Below are 6000 nucleotides of genomic sequence, written 5' to 3'. Positions count from 1 at the left end.
CTCGGGTTATGGAGAAGGTGCGGACCGTAATCTCGGGGGTTATGGAGAAGGTGCGGACTGTAATCTCAGGGGCTATGGAGAGGGGTGGACTGTAATCTCAGGGGCTATGGAGAGGGGTGGACCGTAATATTGGGGGCTATTGAGAAGGCGCGGACCGTAATCTCGGGCTATGTAGAAGGTGCGGATCGTAATCTCGGGGGCTATGGAGAAGGTGCGGACTGTAATCTTGGGGGCTATGGCGAGGGGTGGACTGTAATCTCAGGGGCTATGGAGAGGGGTGGAAGGTAATCTCGTGCTATGGAGAGGGGTGGAAAATAATCTCGGGTTATGGAGAAGGTGCGGACCGTAATCTCGGGGGTTATGGAGAAGGTGCGGACTGTAATCTCAGGGGCTATGGAGAGGGGTGGACTGTAATCTCAGGGGCTATGGAGAGGGGTGGACCGTAATATTGGGGGCTATTGAGAAGGCGCGGACCGTAATCTCGGGCTATGTAGAAGGTGCGGATCGTAATCTCGGGGGCTATGGAGAAGGTGCGGATCGTAATCTCGGGGGCTATGGAGAGGGGTGGACCGTAATCTCAGGGACTATGGAGAAGGTGTGGACCGTAATCTCGGGGGTTATGGAGAAGGTGCGGACCGTAATCTCGGGGGTTATGGAGAAGGTGCGGACCGTAATCTCGGGGGCTATGGAGAGGGGTGGACCGTAACCTCGGGGGTCATGGAGAGGGGTGGACCGTAATCTCGGGGGCTATTGAGAAGGCGCGGACCGTAATCTCGGGCTATGTAGAAGGTGCGGATCGTAATCTCGGGGGCTATGGAGAAGGTGCGGATCGTAATCTCGGGGGCTATGGAGAGGGGTGGACCGTAATCTCAGGGACTATGGAGAAGGTGTGGACCGTAATCTCGGGGGCTATGGAGAGGGGTGGACCGTAATCTCGGGGTTATGGAGAAGGTGCGGACTTTAATCTCAGGGGCTATGGAGAGGGGTGGACCATAATCTCGGGGACTATGGAGAGGGGCAGACCGTAATCTCGGGGGCTATGGAGAAGGTGCGGATCGTAATCTCGGGGGCTATGGAGAAGGTGCGGATCGTAATCTCGGGGGCTATGGAGAAGGTGCGGATCGTAATCTTGGGGGTCATGGAGAGGGGTGGACCGTAATCTCAGGGGTTATGGAGAGGGGTGGACCGTAATCTCAGGGACTATGGAGAAGGTGCGGATCGTAATCTCGGGGGATATGGAGAAGGTGCGGATCGTAATCTCGGGGGATATGGAGAAGGTGCGGATCGTAATCTCGGGGGCTATGGAGAAGGTGCGGATCGTAATCTCGGGGGTCATGGAGAGGGGTGGACCGTAATCTCGGGGGTTATGGAGAGGGGTGGACCGTAATCTCAGGGACTATGGAGAAGGTGCGGACCGTAATCTCGGGGGCTATGGAGAGGGGTGGACCGTAATCTCGGGGTTATGGAGAAGGTGCGGACTTTAATCTCAGGGGCTATGGAGAGGGGTGGACCATAATCTCGGGGACTATGGAGAGGGGCAGACCGTAATCTCGGGGGCTATGGAGAAGGTGCGGATCGTAATCTCGGGGGCTATGGAGAAGGTGCGGATCGTAATCTCGGGGGCTATGGAGAAGGTGCGGATCATGGAGAGGGGTGGACCGTAATCTCAGGGGTTATGGAGAGGGGTGGACCGTAATCTCAGGGACTATGGAGAAGGTGCGGATCGTAATCTCGGGGGATATGGAGAAGGTGCGGATCGTAATCTCGGGGGCTATGGAGAAGGTGCGGATCGTAATCTCGGGGGTCATGGAGAGGGGTGGACCGTAATCTCGGGGGTTATGGAGAGGGGTGGACCGTAATCTCAGGGACTATGGAGAAGGTGCGGACCGTAATCTCGGGGGCTATGGAGAGGGGTGGACCGTAATCTCGGGGTTATGGAGAAGGTGCGGACTTTAATCTCAGGGGCTATGGAGAGGGGTGGACCATAGTTTCGGGGCCTATGGAGAGGGGCAGACCGTAATCTCGGGGGCTATGGAGAAGGTGCGGACCGTAATCTCGGGGGCCATGGAGAGGGGTGGACCGTGCGGTACGGTGCAATGTAGAATGTACCTACACCCACCTCTCACTTTCGGCTCCTTCCCCCTCCCCCCGGTAGGCGGGCCGCTTGGACACGTGGTAATGACACGTGATCCCGGATGGGCTGTACAGTGAGCGGGGTGCTAGTACAGACGGCGCTGGAGTGCGGAGCGGCAGGTGGTGAGCGGTACCGCACTATTCACTTACAGCCGGTTGTTCTCCAGCACACGGTGCTGTGGGCAGGAGCCTGTACACAGCGGTGTCTCCTCACACAGTGCGGAGCGTGCGCAGTACGCCGTCCTGTCAGCTCCGAGCACAGGCTGCACCGGATCATTGTACCCACGTTACAGGCCGTTCCCCGCTCACAGATGAGCAGAGCCTGGCCACACTGTCACTTTTGCATTTGCTGCCTGTTAAGAGTCGCAACCCTTCATTAGTTACCATTTTTCTTTTGTTTCTATCCTGTTGCCAAGGAGACCGACCACATCTGCTGTAAACTCACATGTAAAGCGCCATGGAACAAATGGCGCTATAACAATAAATAATAATAATAAACTGTAAGGACTCTGCTGATCTGGCCTGGATTAGGAGATAAGAGCGCCCTCCAGTCACTGTGGCCAGCATCAAATCCGCGCTTAGGCTAGTTTCACATTTGCGGTTAAGTCCGCAGCGTATCGTCCACAAACGCATGCAAACGTCTGGTAACGCAGCATTTTTTATCCGCATCAGCTTACACATGATGGTAAAAAAAACGCAGCGCTTGCATGTGTTTTTACGTGTTTGCGCTTTTTATGCGCATGCAATTGATATTTCCAGGAGGGTGTGTCATTAATGGGCATGTCTAAATCAGTTCCTGGACATGCGCAGTCCGAAGTACGCAAGCGCATCAAACGCATGCGTACGCAAAGACGTGTACGCATGTGTTCCCATAGACAGTAATGCGTTTTTTTGCCGCATTCCTTCCACTAACAACCGCATACGTTTTTAGGCGGCAAATTGATGCCTCTAAAATTACTACATGTAGCGTTTACCGCGCCAAACCGCAGACAACAAAACAACGCATGCGTCGTCAAACGCGGCAAAACGCAACCAATCGCAGACACATGCGTCCCTTATGTTAAAGATAGGAATCCACGACGCATGCGGAAAATTGCGGCACAAATGCTGCGGACACAACCGCAAATGTGAAACCAGCCTTACTAGAGGAAAAAGCATCTAAGCAAAACAGTGGGTATGGTGGTCGGTCTCCAAGACAACAAGCTTTAGACAAAAGATGTGTTCATAACTGAAGAACGGTTGAAAATCTTAATGATCAGTGAGGTGAATAATTTCCCAATACTAATCTACAAAGATGGAATTAACCCTTTAAGTGGACACATTGTCTGCCGCAGGGTCCCATCTGTTAATTGTGCATTTTACAACGCACGCACGCACACACACACTACTAATCTACCACCTCATGCCCGACCACTGTATTGCACGAGGGGGTCACTAATCTCTAGGCCAGATGTAGGTTCCTTCTACCGTCTTATTTTATTATTTTTAGGCAGTAATTTAACAATTCGAGAAACAGCAATTCTCCTGTAGCTTTTGTTTATTGCATAGACGGCACTGGTGGGGGCGGTGTGTGCACAGTGTTCTCCTTATGAAGCAATGACGCCACTGTACAATGACTAAGCCTTATTTGCTGTAACTATGAATTCCCCAATAGGTGTTGTGTAGTGAACCTCCTCATGCTTTCAGTTTTTCTTTGTTTTGACAGTCTAAAGCATCATTCACACTCCTTTTATTTTTCTCATTCTGGAATAATGGACTTTTTTCTTTTTCCAATATGCTGGATCCATTTTTGGCACGTGTTCACTTTTTATAATGTATCATATGTTTTTCTCATTTGGGGAAAACGACACATATGTCATCCCAGAGCTATTTTTTTTTTTTTTGCACAGATCCTTATACTTGGAACGGGTGCATTTCACCTGCAAATCAGACCTAAAACAGCTCCATTTTTTCCTCCTCAATCAGTCCGCAAATAAAGGCTGGCATATGAATATATAATGGGCTTGTGTTCTATCCATGAAGACCACAGAACATGTATGCCTGAATGAGGCAGGCTTAAGGGGTCCTCTACTACTTGGACAACCCCTTCTTGATCTAAAAGCTTGGCCCTGCTAAAAAAAAAAATCCTACCTATACTCCCCTGCCGTATTGTCACCGTTCCAGCACTGTCAGCACTCGCGGTCCTGGGGCTCTTGTGCAGTGTTGTGACATGTGACCCCAGCGCCCAATCAGCACTGACATAACAGTCCCCGCCTTTGGACAAATTGAACATGAAGAGGAAGTCTGGGTTGTAGCTGTTCTCTCACTTCCTCTTCATATTCAATTCGACAGGAGGCGGTGACAGTGACACCAGCGCTGATTGGGTGCCAGGCATCACGTGTCCCAACAACCGCACGGAAGCCCTGGGGGGCAATTACCGACACCATGGGAATGGCAGCGGCACGGGAGGTGAGTATAAGCTTTATTACTTTATTGGGGCCAAGCGAGGGTTATGACAAGGAGTTGTCCAAGTGGTGCACAACTTCTTTAAAGGGGTTTTCCGGTCTAAAATGATAAGTCTGCAATCACTCTGTGTGATTTGCTGGTTTCTGAGCAGGGATTGGCGGTGAGGTATGCAATATGCATACTCTTGGCCAGAACCCGACAAGTGGGTGCAGCCTTGCTTCATACAAGTATATGGAGCGAGAGCACAGCCGTCCAGTGGGTATGGCCTAGGCTCAATACTCTTGGATGGAGCGAGGGTACGGCTGTCCAGTGGGTATGTCCTCGGCTCAGTACACTTGTATGGAGTGAGGGCACGGCCGTCCAGTGAGTATGGCCTTGGCTCAATAGTCTTGTATGGAGTTAGGGCACGGCCGTCCAGTGGGTATGGCCTTGGCTCAATAGTCTTGTATTGAGTGAGGGCACGGCCGTCCAGTGGGTATGGCCTAGGCTCAATAGTCTTGTATGGAGTGAGGGCACGGCCCTCCAGTGGGTATGACCTTGGCTCAGTAGTCTTATATAGAGTGAGGGCATGGCCATCCAGTGGGTATGGCCTTGGCTCAATAGTCTTGTATGGAGTGAGGGCATGGCCGTGGGTATGGCCCAGGCTCAATAGTCTTGTATGGAGTGAGGGCACGGCTCTCCAGTGGGTATGGCCTTGGCTCAATAGTCTTGTATGGAGTGAGGGCACGGCCCTCTAGTGGGTATGGCCTAGGCTCAATAGTCTTGTATGGAGTGAGGGCACGGCTGTCCAGTGGGTATGGCCTAGGCTCAATAGTCTTTTATGGAGTGAGGACACGGCCGTCCAGTGGGTATGGCCTAGGCTCAATAGTCTTGTATGTTGTGAGGCAGCGCCCACTATACGGCTTTTATCTTGGAGTATGTATAAGGCCGGGGTCACACTTGCGTGTGCAATGCTAGAAACTCGCGCATCAATACCCGGCACTGCCGCCGGCGGTTCGGGCAGAAGCGTTCAGCTGCATAGAATTACATGCAGTCGCACACTCCGATCCTGAGGCAAGCAAGTGTGACTCTGGCCTAACACATACATCACCGGCGTTCCTGGCTCAGAAACCAGCAGATCCCTACATCACACAGTTCGCAGGGGGCATCACACAGACTGATTGCAGACTTACCATTTTACACGCTGAACAAATCGAGATGTTTGGAAAATTTGGATTCTATTATTTTTGACAATTTGCATATCATGAGCATGTCTATAAATCCTAGATGTCCACCTTCTTAGGCTACGTTCAACATTAGCGTTGTGCGCTGCTGCGTCGGCGACGCAACGCACGCAAAAACGCACGCAAAAACGCTGCGTTTTGCGACGCATGCGTTTTTTGCCAAAATTTGGACGCAAGAAAAATGCAACTTGTTGCGTTT

The 6000-nt window shown here is 51.7% G+C and overlaps 1 protein-coding gene across 6 annotated transcripts in view; it reads left to right on the top strand.

The window, feature by feature from the left end:
• Positions 1–2146: 2146 nt before the first annotated feature.
• The window catches only part of CLCC1 (chloride channel CLIC like 1), a 95280-nt gene continuing 91426 nt past the window's right edge, over positions 2147–6000 (top strand). For 3 of the 6 annotated variants that reach the window (XR_011315069.1, XM_069737324.1, XM_069737322.1), the window contains exon 1: positions 2170–2256. The gene's annotated coding sequence lies outside the window, so the exon portion shown is untranslated. Of the gene's footprint in view, positions 2257–6000 lie in introns of all 6 variants that reach the window. The other 3 variants (XR_011315067.1, XR_011315068.1, XM_069737323.1) reach the window with 3 other exon arrangements.

This window comes from Ranitomeya imitator, chromosome 8 (genome assembly GCF_032444005.1).
Source record: "Ranitomeya imitator isolate aRanImi1 chromosome 8, aRanImi1.pri, whole genome shotgun sequence".
Classification (NCBI taxonomy): Eukaryota; Metazoa; Chordata; class Amphibia; order Anura; family Dendrobatidae; genus Ranitomeya; species Ranitomeya imitator.
Note: the sequence above shows the minus strand (reverse complement) of the source record. Positions and strands in the feature narration are given on the sequence as shown.